A 21355-nucleotide genomic window follows, 5' to 3' on the forward strand; every position below is an offset into this window, starting at 1 on the left:
GGAAAAACGAACACATGAACCTTTCTGTTAGAGCTCTGATTTCTCTTATTTTATTTTGATGATCATTCCTACCTATGTAGATTGAGCTCAAGAAAATATTTTCGCATTCGGAAGAGAAAGTTGGTGACTGAAATTTCGTAAATAGATCTCGCCGCGACGAAAAACGTCTTTGCTTTAATGACTTCCATCCCAACTCGCGTATCATAACTGCCACACTCTCTCCCCTATTACGTGATAATACAAAACGAGCTGCCCTTTTTTGCACCCTTTCGGTGTCCTCCATCAATCTCACCTGGTAAGGATCCCACACCGCGCAGCAATATTCTAACACAGGACGAACGAGTGTAGTGTAAGCTGTCTCTTTAGTGGACTTGTTGCATCTTCTAAGTGTCGTGCCAATGAAACGCAACCTTTGGCTCACCTTCCCCACAAAATTATCTATGTGGTCTTTCCAACTGAAGTTGTTCGTAATTTTTAAACCCAGTTACTTAGTTGAATTGACAGCCTTGAGAATTGTACTATTTATCGAGTAATCGAATTCCAACCGATTTCTTTTGGAACTCATGTGGATCATGGTAAAAAATCACTATCCATCACAGTTAATATAGTACTGAAATTTGAAGTAACTTCCATGCATTTGGGTTTGTGTTATCCTTGCTGTCTCTACATGTAAATTTTTACAGCTGCAAGTATTATAATTGTGGTAGTTCTCATTGGTACATAAATTGCTCAGGTGTGCCTTGTACATAGAATGCTTTTAAATATTTGCAGTGATGATATTGTTAGTATTTGTAATTGTTTGAAGAGGGGCCTACAGTGAGTTCTTGAAGAATTGTGTGTTATAATTGCAATAGTTCTTTTCTGTAGTTTGAACTTATCTATTAAGCTTGAATTAGTTTTACTCCAGAATACTACACTACAAGGCAAAACAGACTGAAAGTAAGCAAAATACCCTAACTAGCACACTCTATGCTGCATACTCCAGGTATTATCCTCAATGCAAAACATGCCAAATTGAGCCTGTATTTGATACGGTCTTTCCAGTTTAAGTTTGGACCAACGTGCATATCCAGTACTATATTAACTGTGATGGATAGTGATTTTTTACCATCACTTATAATTACACTCATATCATCTGCGAATAACATAATTCTGGTAGCAACTTTTGGATTCTTTATGTCAGTTATATAAAGCAAGAATAATAAGGGACCAACCCTGAGGGACACCTACTTCCATTTTTTGTATCTGAAACCCACTTGATTTTCTGGTTATTATGATCTGAGATGATTTCTACAACCTGAGTTCTGCCTTGAAGATAAAATTTAAACCATTTCCACACAACTCCTCTCACTCCTATTTCCTTCATCTTTTTTAAGAAGATTTGGTGATTTACTGTATCGAAGGCTTTAGATAGATCTAAGTTAATTCCCACTACACATTTATTATTGTCAAGATTCCAGACTACTGATTCTGAGCTATGGCCTGAATGTAAGCTATGTTGAATGCAATTTAAACGTTTGTAAAGATTTAAGTAATTTATGAGTCTGATTTTCATTAATGTCTCTAAAATTTTGGAAAACGATTAGACAAGGGAAACTGATCTCTAATTTTCTACAATATATGGACTCGTTTTTTAAACAGAGGTCTAACCTTTGAGATTTTCAGCCTTTGTGGAAAAATCCCTTCACTGAATGACAAATTGGCAATATGAACCAGGGGCTTGGTAATTTGTTGGTCAACTTTTTTAGTTAGTAACACAGATATTTCATCCACATCTGTAGACATTTTTGGTTTTAGACTCTTTATCACCTTAAATATTTCATTTTCATCTGTGCAACGTCAAGTTTCTGTGCTAGTACATTATATTTTTTCATGTAAATCATAGATATAGTGTACATCTTTAGACTCAGTAATTTGCGAATCCTTTTTAAGTTCCTCAGTTCCTTTTTCATTTACTGTCATTGCAGTTTTCCAGTCCATTTAAGTCATGCACTTTGATATTAAAATGTAGTGTTTAAACATAGTGGCTCGTGAGACCATTAAGTATGGGAATTGCTCTATTGTTTTACAATCTTGATGTGGCTACAAAAATGTTATTAACAGCGATATTGATTGTTGTCACAAATGACAAGTGATATGAGTAAAATTCTAGAATAAGTATGCCAACAATTTCATTAAATATCCCCACCAAACTGTAAGATACTTTGAAACAAACAAGTAGGAGGAGATTCGTAGTTAACATCCTATCAACAACGAGTTCATTATAGATGGAACACAAGCTCGGATTAGGGTAGGATGGGGAAGGAAATCGGCTGTGCCCTTTCAAAGGAACCATCCCAGCATTTGCTTGAAACGATTTAGGGAAATCACGGACAACCTGAATCAGGATGCCTGGAGACAGGTTTGAACCATTGTCCTCCCAAATGAGATTCCAGTGTGCTAACCACTGCGCCACCACACTCGGTTAAGCAAACAAGGAGTAGCTATGATAATGCAGAACAGTTTTAAAACTGACTTTCTATGCATGCATCATCTAACAGCATTTGAAATCATTGGAGTTTTTGCATTGCTCGAACAGCAAGTAGTCACTTGGTGAGCCCATCTTGTTACCACTTGGAGTGCAGAGAGTTGTCTGAACTCTGCAATCGTTTATATACAGGAGTATGCAATCCTTTGTGGATGGAGGGATATAGCAGCTGTCATATCTAAAAATTTAATTGAGTTTTTGAAACAGTTTATTTCTTTACAATTGGTTGAGTGTGAATAAAAAGCAAAAGAAAGATCCAGTTAATTACACCTTGATTAACAAATGATAAAAACAAATTGGCATCTATAGGCATTCACAATGATTCAATACCATCCAACATGACTCAAAGCCACACCACTCTGACATCACAAACCAAGGTAGCCGTTTTCCAGTCAGAACCTAGCATTTTAGAAGCCATTAAAATGAAGCAACCGATCACACACCAGTACGCTACTGGCCAATAAAAAGAAACAGCTGTTCACAATATAGTAACTTAATACCAGATGATACAATTCAAAGTTTAAACTAATATCTTTAGAGGGCATCAGTTTACATTAGATCTACAGTACCTTTAACTATGTAATGCTTTGTTTAATAAATGTATTTCTCACATTCACTGATTTTTTTACTTCTAGGCTTTCACAAATAATTTAAATGGAAGATGGTGAGATTTAGTTTGTTGTACAGAGTGCTGTTCACTACATTGTGCTATTAAAAAAGTTTAGAATTCCCTTGTTTCAACACACAAGAGAAAACTAAAATAACATCAGTGTTTCAGTTTTGGGGCTGGATTGATCATATCACTTCTATCATTTAAGAAAGGTGTGAGTAATCAGAATTGAGGCATCTCATTTCCTGGACCTTTGTTTCAGCTAATCCAAAGGAACCAGAAGTAGAATTCTCCTTAAATTGCACTTAGGTGACAGCATAACTGATAGAATGTACTGAAGGTTTATTTTCATTTGTCATGAGTATTTGGTTTTTATTTACCAACAGCATTCATGTTAGAATAATAGTTATGAGATTAAAAGTAATGACTGAAGAAGCTATGTGGAGAATTAAACATTTAAGACTTTTCAGCCATTATTGATTCCATATTGTAGATGATACCAAAAATGTTTATGTGATGTAGCTATTTTCAATAGGTCTGGTACGATTAAAGAAACCTGACAGAATCTATAGTTTGCACCTAAGTAAAAGATGAATGAAATGTTAGTGTCTTGATCTGAGGGGAAATAATAAACTTATTTCCACAGGTATTCAAGGACATTACACTACATTCCTCTGCAAAGAGGAAGTCATTACAGACCTGTATTAAAGTCTTAAGTTATAATTCTCATATCATTTCACAACCTAGTAGAAGCGGTGGAAAGCAGATAATATAATTATGTTAGGTCTCCATGACTGCTTTATTTTTACTTTTCTGGTATTAACTGAGAACAAGGAACTTGAAATTTCAAATAGGTATAAAAAATCTAGATATGGCTCTAATTTCTGTAATTAACTGTCACATCAATATATGTTGTGTAAACTAGAGGTGATGCTTTGCCTTGGAGTTTTCTTGGCATACAGCTAGAGACTTCTGGATGCTAGGGCTTGAGACATCAGGCAAATGCAAAAGAGGAAAGATGGTAGGACTTTGGTGTACAGTTTGCTAGTAGCAGAAACACGCATCTGAAGATTACCCAGGACAGTGGAGAGTGTTGTTTTTGAAAGGCAGCTGTGGAAGGTGGTTACGTGGTGGGTGCCACATGTTGGTTGGTTGGTTGGTTTGAGGAAGGAGACCAGACAGCGTGGTCATCGGTCTCATCGGATTAGGGAAGGATTGGGAAGGAAGTCGGCCGTGCCCTTTCAGAGGAACCATCCCGGCATTTGCCTGGAGTGATTTAGGGAAATCACGGAAAACCTAAATCAGGATGGCCGGACGCGGGATTGAACCGTCGTCCTCCCGAATGCGAGTCCAGTGTCTAACCACTGCGCCACCCCGCTCGGTGCCACATGTAAGGTCATGGATTCTTTCATGGCATTCCCACTGCTGTTATGGAACATTCAATGTAGTGAAACCAGAGTCTATTCTGCCACTAACGTACTTCACTGAGCTACACCTGCTGCAAAGCTGTGTGACTCCTACTACTATCATACAAGGGAAGTTAATGGTAAGCTCCCATCTGCTGTCTTACATAATAACTGAGTTGTGCCAAAGGGCAGTGAACCTACTAACCATTGTGGGAGGTTTGTTGTGCCCATCATTTATACACTCATGCTCATAAATTAAGGATAATGCTGATACATGGTGAAACAATGTTCTGGTGGGCAGTTTGCAGGTTTAAATCACCTCGGAGTAGGACCATGTGTTGCATTAGACCTGCAGTCATCGCACTGTGGCACTGGCAGCAGCCCATATACGCAGATGTGTTGGTGTATGACAGAGTACGGTGCAGTGAGTAAGTGTGCAGACGTTTTCAGATGTGCTAATGGTGACTGTGTGTTGAAAATGGCTCAAAGAACACATATTAATGACGTTATGAGGGGTAGAATACTAGGGCGACTGGAGGCTGGTCAAACAAAGCAGATTGTAGAACAGGCCCCACACATGCCACAAAGTGTGATCTGAAGATTATGACAACGATTTCAGCACACAGGAAACGTGTCTTGGCGCTACAGCACGGGACGTCCAAAGTGTACAACACCACAAGAAGACTGATATCTCCCATCAGTGCCCACAGATGATCATGATGTAATACAAATAGCCTTGCTCGGGGCCTTACTGCAACCACTGGAATAGTTGTCTCCAGATACATTGTCTACAGACGACTGAACAGACGTGGATTATTCGCCAGGAGACGTGCAATGTGCATTCCACTGACCCCTGCTCACAGGAGAGCCTGTAAAGCCTGATGTCAAGAACACAGTACATGGTCATTGGAACAGTGGTCCCAGGTTATGTTCACGGATGAGTCCAGGTATAGTCTGAGCAGTGATTCTCGTCGGGTTTTCATCTGGCGTGAACCAGGAGCCAGATACCAACCCCTTAATGTCCTTGAAAGGGACCTGTACTGAGGTCGTGGTTTGATGGTGTGCGGTAGAATTATGATTGGTGCAAGTACACCCCTGCATGTCTTTGACAGAGGAACTGTAACAGGTCAGGTGTATTGGGACATCATTTGGAGCCAGTATGTGTGCCTTTTCAGGGATGCAGTGGATCCTACTTTCCTCCTGATGGATGACAACACACGGCCTCACCGAGCTGCCATTGTGGAGTGGCCTGCCTGTTCTCCAGACCTAAACCCCATCGAGCATATCTGGGATGCTCTTGGTCGATGTATCGCTGCACGTCTTCAAACCCCTAGGACACTTTAGGAGTTCTGACAGGCACTGGTGCAAGAATGGGAGACTATACCCCAGCAGCTGCTCGACCACCTGATCCAGAATATGCCAACCCGTTGTGTGGCCTGTGTACATGTGCATGGTGATCATATCCCATATTGATGCCAGGGTACATGCTCAGGAAACAGCAGCGTTTTGTAGCACATGTGTTTTGGGATGGTTTTCTCAACATATCACCAATACGGTGGACTTACAGATCTGTTTCATGTGTGTTCCCTATGTGCCTCTGCTATTAGCGCCAGATTTGTGTAGCGCCATCTTGTGTGGCACCACATTCTGCAATTATCCTTAATTTATGAGCATGAGTGTATATTCCTTTTATTCTAAATTCCGATGGGAGTACCAGTGGTGCATTGGGTGATTTGATTTCGTTTGTGACCATTAGGCTGCCTGGGTGGCATTTTATAATTTAACCATTTCGTTACCAGTGGGAGATTTGTGTCCCACATATAAATTTATTTTCCTGAGCCAACAGGAATATGAAATTCTTACATCGGTGTGCTGTTGTGATCTACTATTGAATGTATCAAATGTTTGGAGCCAATTGGCTCATTGTTTGGTGCGAGATATCACTTAACTGGTTCAGTTTTACATTGTGCACCATATGTTTTAGTATTTTTATTTAATTTTTTCTTGTCAGCAACAGATAATCTCAGTAAAGGTATTTATTGCCTTTTTTACATTGAACACCATGTTAGAGTATTTCTATTTGAGCCTTTTGTTCATATTAGAGTCTAAATTTTTACACTTATGTATTTTATTTAATGCTGTAGTCTTATTTTGTAGTTAACTTGTTAGTTAGTTAGTGTTCATGGATCATTTCATAGATAAATCATAATGAAGTGGAATGAATCATATTACATTCACATCACAAATGAATTAGTAACCATGGCTACATGGTGACCAAAGCTATTTCCTTTAATTTTATACGGAACAAAAAACTCTGCAAACTCCTGGTTTGTTTTTCTTGCCTTTCCCCCCTCTTTATGTTTCTCCCAGTTGAAAGATATCTTACTAGAGCAAAGCGGAAAAGAAGTTCGTGTCGTATTTTCCTCTGTTATTACAGTTCCACATGATAAAACTGATTACTATCGCAACCTCCAAAAAAAAAAAAAAAAAAAAAAAAAGACACCATTTAAGTGACTTACTGTGAATAGCATATCTTTCTTCTCCACTGGTTGAATCAGTCTAGAGCTAGTACAACTGTGAACTCTGCTAGCGATACAGGGCTTGTACCATTCCTATTTTTCCTGTGACAAATCTTATAGCTTTTGGATGGTGAGCAGTTGACAAAACTATAACTGGCTAATTATTTTGCCACTCTAATGCAGATATGGACCATTTGGTATGGATGATGTGTGCTTATATGTGGTTGGAAAACATTTTCCAGTAAGGAGCACAAGTAATGAGGCAGACAATGCAGCACATGGTAGCAAGAGGGGACTAATTTCTTGTATAGCTACTGCAAAATACCATTTTGTATTCAGCCAGGTTTTGAAAAATTTCATAAAAATGTTAAATTTTGTTTGGCATATAATGGTATTTACATTTTTCCTGTTACAGATCCGAATCCTTGGTATAAAGAATTATCTTAAGTGGGATGTATATGTCCCACTGGGCTAGAGGAGGAATAAATTTAAGAATCTGTTCATACCTCCTCCAATCCAATGGGTCATATATGTCCCACTCAAAGTAATTCTTTCACTGTAGACAACAGACGAAATTTGGAAAACTGATCTGACTCAGTATCCCATCCAAAAGTAGGAACCCAAGTTTTACAGTAATCTGCGAAATTTAAATTAATTTGGCTGTGAAACGATTAACTGCCTGAGCTGGCACTTGGTTAAATGTGTGTACTTTGGCCAGATAGGTCGTCTGGAAATTGATTATTCATTTGCTAAATTCATTTATGTTCTGTATGATGAGAAAGACCCAAAACTAATTTCTCCTCTTACATGACATGTAGCTATTGTAATATGTTATTGTGTGTATGAAACAGTTCAGTTTTTTGTAATTTCTGGAGCCCTTAAACTATTTTGTTGTTGGTAAGTTATAATAATTTTTTACTTTTACATTTTTTAACTTCGCATTTGGAATTTTTAAAGTGTTTTGATGCTAAAATATCTTATTATTGATGTGTTAAATAGTTATTTGGTAATAATGCTCACTGAAACCTGTAAATTATTTTAATCTTTTTAACATTGGATTTATTTAGTGGCCCTTTTAAATAACAGCTGATGTTGAAGTTCATGTTAAAGCATTAAGTCTGCACCTTTAAACTACTTTCTTAAATATAGAGTATATTGGTTGGCACCTTTAAATTCTTGTGGACAAAGTTGCTCATTGGCATCTGTGAACTGTTCTTGATGCCTGACAATTCAAAAAATAGACGACTTTATCAAATGTGCACAATTTAGCAGAGTGTGTCATACTTAAATTGTTTGTGATGCAATAAAATTCCAGTCTTTCTGCTGAGTCTGGGCTCAGTCATTTACCACTTCCAGATCGCCATATCCCTAATCATTTTAATGGTAGCATATTGTGTGGTTATTGGGTGGGTGGTTGGGTAGCTGTAAATGTGGGTAATGAGCTAGGAGTTGTTTTACATATCTATTGTTGTGTATGTTTTGCAGAGTATTGGTCTTGATAACAAGAAGGCTGACTCATTTAAGGAAAAGTTGTCTGCAATGCGTAATGTATCAGAGGAGGGCAGCAGCAATGGGGCATATCAGTGGTTGTGGGCAGCATTAAGTTGTATGGTAAACATAACGTTGTGGATGATTGGTGAGGTAAGTGCCACCTGCTCCATTTGTAGTGCATTACCTTTTGAACTGCAAGAGAATATTGAATTGTTACTTGGTAAATCACACACAAATGTTTCGTTTACAAGCACTCTTAGGTCTTGTCACTTATAGGGCTTGTGATATGAGTCTGGTTAACATGGATCCTAATCTTTTACTGGACAATCAGACAGCACAGGAAGAGATTCTGCTATTGAAACAATGTATTTCGTTTCTCAGTTGGAAGGTAGAGGATGAAGCAATTAATATTGATTGCAAACAATATTTACATTTGACTGAGCAGTCCAATCAAAGTGTAGATATGTGAACAGAATTTAGTAAACTACTGAAACCCTTGACTGCGAATCTTCAGAACATCCAGATGTTATCTACTGAAAACACTAACCAAATGTTGGAGTCGTGGCTAAGCATCAGACTGTAAAGGCAGGTCGGAGTGTTGCAAATTCTGCACAGTAAATGATGTGTCAAATGATTTACCCACTAGAAGTCAGCCAATTTAGTAGACTAACTGCCAAAGTTTTGCAGGGTGATAGGTCGCTAGGTGAACTCTCGAAGAAAATTCTCTTAGTAAATATAGGACTAGTAGACGAATGGAACACATTGGGGAATGAATCCTTAGAGGATTATATCAGAAATGCAAATACAGCTTTTCTTGGACGTTTCTAAAGACGTGGCTGTCCTTAAACATTCTAGATGGCTTGCGGCCAGAGGGTCGGTTGAGAATGTTGTTTACAGTTAAACTGCACACGTTTTCGAATTTAGATAAAATGGTTGTCGGCAGTGAGAAAATCCGATTTAATGAAGAAAATGGGCTCCTGAGGGGGATGATGGGTGGGGGGACAGCTGCAAAGAAAGGTTAGTTATTTTGGCTGCTTCTGCCGGCCCTCATAGAACACGGTACTTACCTTGGGGTATATGTTTTCAATGTGGTAAGCAGCATCATTTCATTAAGGATTATGATGAGCTACGAGAGTGGCGCATCAGGAGTTGGCAGTGCCCAGCGGTGGTCGACGCAATAGTCGCATTTTGCTGCTGAATGGCTGTCCTACAGTGTACACTGTTGATAAAATATGTCTCCCTTTTGTTTATGGTGCCACTGGTCCTGAATTAGTTTGTGCTTTTCTCGACTCCAGTAGTAATGCTTCACTGATTGATTACTGCTGGTACTGTAGGTATCACTAGGTGGGAAAATATCCTAGTTTGCAGGCTTTCGCGAAAAGTGCCGTTCCTTTTCAGGTGATTCATTAAATGTGTGGGGCAGGCCCATTTTAAATTGAGAATTCCAGACTTTACGTGGAATTTAAAATGTAGTGTCGCCAAAGGACTTACTACTAAGGGGCTGTTACACTGCGTGTTAAATGTTATATGTTGGATTATGGGGGGAAAGTTCCTTCTTTAAGTTCCAAGTTAAAAAGAGATGTAGATTCTGCAGTCATGTTGGGGACGCTGCTTTCCATTGGAGAGCCAAGAAACCGTTACACCTGCCTAATATCGTGTAGGGTCCGCGCGGCCACGCAGAGCACCGCAACACGACATGACATGGACTTGACTAAAGTCTGAAGTAGTGCTGGAAGGAACTTGCGACCAAACTGCCTGATTGCTCTGTCAGTAAAAGAGGTATTTTTTCAACCAACTCGGTTGTTTTGCCCCTTCCACTGACAGAATGACCCGCTTCTTAATTCCGTATGCATATCACGAATACGGACTTGTAGCTTTTGCGCTTACTGCTACGTGTATTAACAGTAATTAGCACGGTCCTAATGGTAAGAGGTAGTAGTGACTGCAAGTTGATAATATTTGAATACAGCACAGCTGCCACAAACTCAGTTCACTTTTACTCTGCTACTACCCTCGGCATTGCGCAACATTAACTATGTGCCACTTGGACCTTGCTAAGCTATTAAATTCACTTGGGTGTACTTTTCGACCGTTACTCGCCAGTATTTACCTAAGGATTAAAGCACACTTCTAACCAGACTATGACCCAAAGAGCTGTGGTGATTGAATGGGTTCGATCCATGGCCTACAGAGCCCTACAGTTCACACAGTAACACTGCCTATCTGACCCACTTAACTTTGTAGTGAGCTTAAGTATCTAATCATCACTGCTAGAAACAGTGGGTAATCGTTCCAGCACAACGAGAGCAGCAGACTTACCGCCGAATCCTCATGAAAATACTTATAACTATGGTCGCCAGCTCTGAAGGAGTGTTGCTCAACCACGTTTGCGTGAGCACACTTACACTGGTCCGCTCACGTCAACACTACCCAAGCTACTCTCTTTGTTCAGTCCCTGTGCCTCCAGCTACCACGAGAGACGCTTATCTCCCCTTTCCCCTTCTACAAATTTATCAAAATCATTTACTGTTTAAGCAAATTATATCTATTACCCTGGAGTTAATACCAGTCATAATGATTCACCAACTAGCGCTTAACAACATTAAATTATACAGTAATAAATTACAATTAACAACAATAAGAATACATTTAAGTCTGAGAGCTTAGTGCGTTGGCCGGAGAGATAGCGTGGCGATGCCTTTTCGCTAGTTCTCGCTGGCCTCAGCTCGCACTAATTCCAGGTTTCGCCAACAGATGGCATCAGGATGCACGCCCTGGCCATCTCACGTCAGCGCGCTCGCTTTCGATGCGCGGGACTCCAAATTACTGGCAGCCTACAATCATTTCAGTTCTGTTACACATACCCCCACTTCTTATTGAAGTATCTAACAATGATAATTCAATAAGAAGTCTCTTCTATAATGAATCTGCAAATGATCATTAAGCTTTTCACTCAAGGTTTTTCCCTTTATTACTGCCAGACCTCCACAGTTTCATTGCATATTTAAAATTAAACACAAATTCTTTCTCTCTTTACAGCTATACATTACAAATATAATTTACATATGAACACAGTACACTTTAAACAATTTTGACAAAAATTTTAATTACACTTCTTTTATCTCATGCAAGAAAAACACATGTTATGCACCTATTACTTTATAGCCTGTCCTTTTCACTTTACCTCCTCACTTTTCTACCTCTTCCACAACACTTATTTATACATCTATTAAGGCTTTCTTAGAAGCTCAGTCTTTCCCTATCTGTTTAGTCTGTACTTAAACTAGAACTTTCTTTAGAATACTGCAACATATTTTAGTGAACATTTACATTTCACATAGAACAAAGAAAAATATTAACATATTACTTTACATTAACATTTTTTTACTCTTTTTCAATCTGGTACTATCTGTGGTTCATACTTTTTGAGATCCACTATGTTTCTTACTCCCAGGCGTTTGCCTGTTAATGGGTACTCTGAATAATAAGCATACACATTGGGTATGGATACTATTTTAAATAGTCCATTATACATATATTTAAATTTTCTGATCTCATTATTAATTTCACTTGGCTTTTCATGTGTTTTTACAAGAACGAGATCGCCTATTTTGAATTTAGGATTCCTTACTTTTTCGTTGTGACGACGAATTCTCACATCTGCTTGTTTTCTCATCTTGTCTTTTACTAAGTTCTTTTTACTATCACAATCTAATTCAACTCTATCTGGAAATACTAGTAGGTCTTCTACTAGACTTTTACTTCTTGTCTTTTTCAGGATTATATGGTGGCCTAAACAAAGGTTCATGTTCCTCTACCTCCATGCGAAACTCATAATTTATCACTCAACCCGGTTTGTCCACAAATACCTCCTGATTTTCTTTCAGAATTTGCCATAGATCCTCCCTTTGGGCATCAGATATTCCTTCCGTTTTTTCCACTACCTTTCGAAGGATTGTCTCCTTATCTCCATTTTCAACTATCTGCCTCACCGGAAACCAATCGATTTTTTGACCTATTCCCGAATCATGATCATCTCTAAATTCTGCCCATCTCAGCTGGTTCTCTTCCATTACTCTAGATGAATCAAATGATATTTCTAATACCACACTTTCAACTTGACAAACTATTACCCCTTTGACACAATCTATAATTACATTCTGTTTTATTAACCAGTTAATGCCTAAAATGATTTTTGCACTGACCTCTGGAATTACTAAAATTAATGAATTCATGATTTCTTCGAATTCACTCACATACATGTCCCACTTCTTGTGGTTTCTATGGCAGTACATCCTAAATAACCGACCAATCTCACGCATATATCTTTCTGCCGGATTGCCTGATGGATGATAAGCTGAGATATGTACCACTTGTACCTGTTTCTCAGTCATCCCATCCTTCCACATTTTTGAGCAAAATTGAACACCATTATCTGATAGTATTCTCTTTGGCTTCCCTACTTTCACAAAATAATCACACACCATTTTATCATACACAGCTCTGGCAGTAGCTTTTCTCAAGGGATATAGCTTTATATACACTCCTGGAAATGGAAAAAAGAACACATTGACACCGGTGTGTCAGACCCACCATACTTGCTCCGGACACTGCGAGAGGGCTGTACAAGCAATGATCACACGCACGGCACAGCGGACACACCAAGAACCGCGGTGTTGGCCGTCGAATGGCGCTAGCTGCGCAGCATTTGTGCACCGCCGCCGTCAGTGTCAGCCAGTTTGCCGTGGCATACGGAGCTCCATCGCATTCTTTAACACTGGTAGCATGCCGCGACAGCGTGGACGTGAACCGTATGTGCAGTTGACGGACTTTGAGCGAGGGCGTATAGTGGGCATGCGGGAGGCAGGGTGGACGTACCGCCGAATTGCTCAACACGTGGGGCGGGAGGTCTCCACAGTACATCGATGCTGTCGCCAGTGGTCGGCGGAAGGTGCACGTGCCCGTCGACCTGGGACCGGACCGCAGCGACGCACGGATGCACGCCAAGACCGTAGGATCCTACGCAGTGCCGTAGGAGACCGCACCGCCACTTCCCAGCAAATTAGGGACACTGTTGCTCCTGGGGTATCGGCGAGGACCATTCGCAACCGTCTCCATGAAGCTGGGCTACGGTCCCGCACACCGTTAGGCCGTCTTCCGCTCACGCCCCAACATCGTGCAGCCCGCCTCCAGTGGTGTCGCGACAGGCGTGAATGGAGGGACGAATGGAGACGTGTCGTCTTCAGCGATGAGAGTCGCTTCTGCCTTGGTGCCAATGATGGTCGTATGCGTGTTTGGCGCCGTGCAGGTGAGCGCCACAATCAGGACTGCATACGACCGAGGCACACAGGGCCAACACCCGGCATCATGGTGTGGGGAGCGATCTCCTACACTGGCCGTACACCACTGGTGATCGTCGAGGGGACACTGAATAGTGCACGGTACATCCAAACCGTCATCGAACCCATCGTTCTACCATTCCTAGACCGGCAAGGGAACTTGCTGTTCCAACAGGACAATGCACGTCCGCATGTATCCCGTGCCACCCAACGTGCTCTAGAAGGTGTAAGTCAACTACCCTCCCCAGCAAAATCTCCGGATCTGTCCCCCATTGAGCATGTTTGGGACTGGATGAAGCGTCGTCTCACGCGGTCTGCACGTCCAGCACGAACGCTGGTCCAACTGAGGCGCCAGGTGGAAATGGCATGGCAAGCCGTTCCACAGGACTACATCCAGCATCTCTACGATCGTCTCCATGGGAGAATAGCAGCCTGCATTGCTGCGAAAGGTGGATATACACTGTACTAGTGCCGACATTGTTCATGCTCTGTTGCCTGTGTCTATGTGCCTGTGGTTCTGTCAGTGTGATCATATGATGTATCTGACCCCAGGAATGTGTCAATAAAGTTTCCCCTTCCTGGGACAATGAATTCACGGTGTTCTTATTTCAATTTCCAGGAGTGTATTTATGTATGCTGACTGATTCAAATTGTGACTCACTGATATTGTAGTCGTAGTATGATGTAATTGTAATGACCAAATCAAGAAAAGTTGCCAGAAAAAAAGAGAAAAATCATAAGTACGAGAATTAGCTGTAAGCCTTATAACTTAGGTAGCGAAGCACAGTGCAACCCAATTTTTTCAATTCATTAAGAAGTCATACGCCTTGAGAAACCGCTGATTTCACTGTCAATGATTGCGAAGTGGAGGTAAAAAGCGATGCAGTCACATGTCATCCTCAAGCAAACAGCCTCAAACGCCGTATGTAGACGTTCTCAAATGTTAAGCAAGGTAGAGTTTGGCAAAGTTCTAGGGTGGCAGTGAACAGAAAGAAGGAAGGAAGATTGGATTTTTACGTCCCGTCGACATCGAGATCATTAGAGATGGGAATAGAAGAGACCCAGCGACAGCCACCTCGGATGATGCCACGTAAGTGAACAGTCAGCCTCAATTAACTTTGTACACTAACAACTTGGAAAATTTTGTACAGTACAACGAAAAAACAGCCAAAGTTGCAAATTTCAATTTTTTTTCACTCGACCACTAGTTTCGGGCAATGACCCATTTTCGAATAATCGAAACAGACAGTCAAAATGGTATTTCCGAAAATGCAAAAATCGTTTCAGAAATGTATATACAGGGTGATTATAATTAAACTTTCAAAACGCTGCAGAAATAACATCACTGGTCTGAATGACGTCGAATTGCAACGGAATATTACCAGAGAAGGGGAGAAACGTGTGGAAGAGGAAAAAAATAGTGTGAAAACTGATATATAGATGGCGCTGTACGTGTCAGAATACGTAAATGGAAACACATGTCATGCGCACGACCCACTGTAATTGGTATAAATACGCCAGGTGCAGGGCTCTTCCTCCTTTCGCGTCTGCGACGTTCGCCATGACTGTCTCTATGTAGGATCGCGTTCTGCTTGTAAAGCTGTATTGCAAGACTGATGACTGTGCACACGTCGATCTGCAGAAGTTTCGAAAACTGAAGGGTTTGAAAAAAGGCGTAGGTCCGATGACTGCAATGGTCTGGAGAAAATGATTCGGAAATTCTAAAAGACGGGTTCTCTTGGTGTGCAACCTGGTAGAGGGAGGAAACGAATTGATTCGACGTCACTGGAACCAGTGGCCACAGCAATGCAAGAGGAGACGAGTGGTGGTGTGCCAGGAGAATTTCCCCAATATTTGACATACTCGTGAGCACGGTGCGTAAAATCCTACGAAACATCATTCTTTGCTATCCATTCAAACTACCAATGTGCATGAGTTGCACCTGCCAGCAAGAGAGACCTTCGTTTTAAAATTTCCTGCTCGCAAGGAAGTGGACAATGATTCGCCCTGAAAGATTTTGTGGACAGACGAAGCCCACTTTCATCTGACAGGATATGTCAGTGCACAGCGTTGTCGAACAAGGGCAACGGAAAACCCACATGCAAATCAACCAGTACCACTACATCCTGAAAAGGTCACTGTGGTGCGGGTTTACGGCATCATTTATCAGAGAGCCACATTTTTTCGAAGAGACAGGTGCTTTCTGTCCTGTTACCTGTACCATCACAGGTAAGCGCTATGAGTGTCTTTTGCGCAACCACGTCATTCCAGCTCTCCAACAGCTTGGATGCCTGGATGGGATCAATTTAATGCATGATGGCTCACCTCCACACACTGCGAACCCAGTTAAGCAGCTGCTAAAGCGCAATTTCGGAAGTGCTAGAAAATTCCCTACAGCCTGTTCCGATTGCAAACTTAGCTGCATTGGATGCACGCATTGCGCAACACATTCTGAACGTGACCCCGGAAACACTTCGATCAGTTGTAGAACATGCTGTTTCTCGATTTCCACTTCTTGCAGAAAGCAGTGGACAGCATATGGAACATTTTTTGCGCCAGTCATACGGAAATTAATTATCCGATCTGATTTTGATTCATCCTTTTTTGCTGTTTTTAGCCTCAAGACAATTAAAAACCGATGTGATTGATGCTTTTTATGCGGTTTTTGGCCTCAGGACAATTAAAAACCGATTGTTCCCATATGGGCCTTGCCGTGGCGGACGGGCTTACGTAACTAACAGTATCACACCTGTACACCCCTGCGCACTGAGTAGTACAGTTTATTTAACGTCAAACGTACACCTTAGTCATTGCTGTATGATTCATTTGTCATTTGTAGTCGACCACTATTAAATTATGATGATTACAGCGCTATCTATTACTAAATTTTGTAACTTTTAATTTTTCTTCTGCCATACTTTTTTCCCCTTCTCCGATAATATTCCGTTGCAATCTGACGTAATTCTGACCAGTGGTGTTACTTCTACAGTGGTTTGAACGTTTAACTTTAATTATAATCACTCTGTATAACACTATTATATACTCTGTAACTGCTCGTTTGCACTTTATAATACGCATACATTTTTGACACGGTTTTTGAATGTTCGGAAACACCATTTGACTATCTGCTACGATAATCTGAAAACGGGTCCCAGCGCGAAACTAGTCATCAAGTGACTAAAACAAGTGAAAAAAAGTGAAATTTGCAACGTTGGCTGGGTTTTCGTTGTACTGATTGACAGAAGTTGGCCGGCCGCTGTGGCCGAGCGGTTCTAGGCGCTTCAGTCCGGAACAGCGTTGCTGCTACGGTCGTAGGTTCGAATCCTGCCTCGGGTATGGATGTGTGTGATGTCCTTAGGTTAGTTAGGTTCAATTAGTTCTAAGTCTACGGGACTGATAACCTCAGATGTTTAGTTCCATAGTGCTTAGAAGCATTTGAACCTTTTTATTTTTTTAATTTTTTTTAAAGAAGTTGCTGACCTACAATTATTCTACCGTACTGGAAGTTATTTGAGTCAGTTTTCCTGTAATTACGTCTGGGCTAAGGTTATTATTGTTTTCCATCGTTTATTTATCTACATGTACCTAAATCTTCGTGTCACACTATGACGAGTACGTGACCCTCAGGATTCGATTAGATCAATAGAATCTGACACCTTCATGGTTCATAGTCTGTACTACTACACGTTACTGTTTATATCCGAACTTTAATAAAGTTATCGGACGTGGGGACCTTTTGTTCTGGTAACTGACTGGAGAATCTAGTAAACCTCATCTTTGTTTTTACAAACCAGTGTCTGCGCTCTTCGGCATGTCCCTTGTTAACATGTGAAGAAGCAAAAAATCAGACCACTAAGGCAACCCAGAGTCTGATCTCACCTATATATAATCATAGAGACTAGAAAACTGAAATCCCGCCTCACCTCTGATCTGAGAGTGAGTTTCTAAGGTAAGTATGTCGCGACGCAAGGCAGGTTACGTCATACAGTTCTGGGTTTATTATTAGTAATAATACCGGTCTGCATATTTTGAAGTGCACAGATTTATGTCTATGAACATTTAAGTAGGTTGTCATCATCTGGAGATATTCGTAGCAACTAAGCTCCAAAGCCCTCTTTGCTTGCACCTGCGTGTATTTAAGTTTCGTATTTATGATTGTAGAATTTTAAGTTGTATCAAATAAAATGATATCTTTGAGCATTTCGAAAGATCGCTTTTGGACTTCTTCAAGCTTACATTCCTGATAAAATTACATATAACAAATTTTTATAGTTGTTGTTGTGGTCTTCAGTCCTGAGACTGGTTTGATGCAGCTCTCCATGCTACTCTATCCTGTGCAAGCTTCTTCATCTCCCAATACCTACTGCAGCCTACATCCTTCTGAATCTGCTAAGTGTATTCAACATTTTTATAGTCAAAATTATAAAAAAGTTGAACAGGAACGAGGAATGAATGACTATTCGAAAAAGAACGAGATTGGCCGAGGAATGGAGGAACTGGAATGAGGAATGTGACTGACCGAAGAAGAGTGAGGCAGAAACGAAAATGACCGAAGTGGACAACCGACGACCATCCTGATAACGAGACCGGATGCGATCAAAGTGAATGGTGGACGACCATTCCTTAGAAGTCGTTCCTCGGGTTTTCCGTTCACTTTACTGAAGCGTTCCTTTGGATCCGTTTGTTGGTGAACAACCCAGCCCCAGTAGGCAGGCAGCTTTGTTGTCCCTGTTGGCCGGCTATCCTGAGCAGGCACTGGTCCGGCTGAGGTAGATAGGGACCACTGGCAGTACTGGCTGTCAGCTGGTTGCTCATGCCTATTACGGGCAGTGGTTGGAGAATGTCGCTGGCCGACAGGTTACAACTTACGTCTTTGTCTGAGGTCTCCATCTTAGATGGCGTGTCCGCGAGCGCAGTTGACTGAAACTTACTTGTCACCTGGGAGCCTGAGAGCAGTCTTCCATGCACGCAGCCATTGGCGTAGGGAGCAAATCTGTGGCCGTTGGCCGTTTAATAATGCTTGACATAAATGCATAAGTGCTTTTAGCTTCAGTTACAGAAGAGATGCTAGCAATGGTGGCTCGGCTGTGTCAGGCCTCTCTTAGGCTTCCATAATCATCTTATGACTAATACAGTAGGAACCATTGTCTCAAATGAAAAACAGCCCACAGTTGCATTAAATTATGTTTATTTTAAACCTTTACCATGGCTTCTGCTATAATAATATAGCCTTCTTCAGAAGTCATACACACTAATAAATGAAAATTAGCCCAGCGGTTGCATCAAGACCAATAAAATAACTTCAACAGACATAATGAGGCGTAGCGCAGTATACCGATCCTGCCTTGGAGGTGGTTAAGTGGGAGATGTGTCTCAGAGCTGGATAGTGACAGATGGTGACACGAGACTGGCCGCGCACGTAGTTTATGTATCAGCCGATTGAGGACAATATTGGATAGGGGGACTGTGATTTTATTTTCGATTGTGCCCACTAGAGTGCACTAAAGTAATAGAATGTTTTTCATAAACTGTTCTAGTATTTTCATAAAGTGTTATTATTTCTTTTTCTTCTTCTTCTTCTTCTTCTTCGTTTCACCCAACTTTGGGGTACGTTGAATCAATCACTTCTGTGTGTTCTGTGCCTTTCTTTTCGCCCAGTACTGTTTCATTCTTTCTGATCTTGCTTTTCTTTCCTCATCAGAGATGACAATCGTTCTTTTCTTTCTATTTTGGAGCTGGAATCCCTCTTTTCTGTCTTTGCTTATCATTTTTGCGGTCCTGTCTGTGAGCATTTTTTCTGTGATGTGTAGTTCTCTTAAGTCTTTCTCTGTTTGGATAAACCAATTTGGTTTGGATTTTTTATTCCTGAAGTAGTCAAACATTCTTTTTGTAAGTCTATTTGGGTTCATTCTGAGAATGTGCCCATAAAACTCAATTCTTCTTTTCCTCATTGTATCCGAAAGTTTTTCTGTGGTTTTGTAGAGTGTTTCATTTTTGGTATGAATTAGTTTGTCGTTATGAAATTTGGGGCCTAAAATTTTTCTCAATATTTTTCTTTCTTTGATCTCTAGCCTTTCAATTGGGCCATGGTTAGTGATAGATAATGTCTCAGCTGCATATAGTGCTTCTGGTTTAATGACAGTGTTGTAATGTTTTATTTTTGAATTCCATGAGAGGGACTTTTTATTATAAGTATTTTTAGTAAGCTGAAAGGCTAGTTCAACTTTGTTTCTTCTTAATTCTATTGCTTTTTTCTCAAGGGCGTTCCAGCTAATCCATTCACCAAGATATTTGAATTCTTTAACAATTTCGATCTTTTGGTCTTTTACTTTAAGATATTTCATTGGCTTTTTTATATTTGTGATTATTTTGGTTTTTTCAAAAGAAATTTTAAGGCCTGTTTTCTCTGCTTGTTTCTGTAATTCGAGGATCTGTTCTTTGGCTTCTTCCCATGTTTCAGCTAGTAGGGCCATATCATCTGCAAATGCTAGGCAATTAACCTTGATGCCTTTGTTTTTTGTTCCTAGTCGGATTCCACTATTGATTTTCTTGTTCCATTCTCTTACTATTTTTTCTAGGGCACAGTTAAATAACAATGGAGAGAGTCCATCACCTTGTCGTACTCCAGTTTTTATCTCAAATAGGTCTGAGAGTTCTCCCATAAATTTAATTTTGGAGTATGTGTTGGTGATGGTTTCTCTAATTAGGTTTGTAGTTTTATTGTCTAGGTTCAATTCTTTTAATATGGAGATTAGAGATTCCCTGTCTATGGAGTCGTACGCCTTTTGAAAGTCAATGAATGTGATGACATACGCTTTTGCTCTCGATTTTTGGTAGGCCATAAGATTTTTGAGGTTTAGAATTTGTTCTGGGCAGGATCTTCCCTTTCTGAAGCCTGCCTGCTATTCTCCAAGTTGACAGTCTAGCTGGGGTTCTGCTCTGTTCAAAAGGACTTTAGACAGTATTTTGTATGTTACGTCAAGGAGCGAAATCCCTCTGTAATTGTTGGGGTCTGTTCTGGATCCCCTCTTATGAATTGGGTGAATGAGGGCCATCTTCCATTCATCCGGAATTCTTTCTGTTTTCCATATTTCTTCAAATATGTTTTGGAGAGATTCTATGGCATTTCTATTGACATTTTTCCACAGTTCAGCTGTAATTTGGTTCTCTCCCGAAGCCTTATAGTTTTTGAGATTCAAAATGATTGATTGTAGTTCCTCGACGGTGGGTGGTTCTGAGTTAGGACTTGTTGAAGTTGAGTTGCTGAAATCCATTTTTTCAATTGGTTCTTTACAGTTGAGAAGGTTTTTGAAATATTCCCTCAAAATTTTGCAATTATCCCTGTTGTTGTGTGCAATATTACCATTTTTATCTTGTAATTGGAGTGTCGGTGGGCTGTACTTGGTTATTTTTTGTTTAAAAGTTCTGTAAAAGCTCCTAGTCTTGTTTTTGTTGAAGTCTTC

Source organism: Schistocerca cancellata, chromosome 8 (assembly GCF_023864275.1).
Source record: "Schistocerca cancellata isolate TAMUIC-IGC-003103 chromosome 8, iqSchCanc2.1, whole genome shotgun sequence".
Taxonomy (NCBI): domain Eukaryota; kingdom Metazoa; phylum Arthropoda; class Insecta; order Orthoptera; family Acrididae; genus Schistocerca; species Schistocerca cancellata.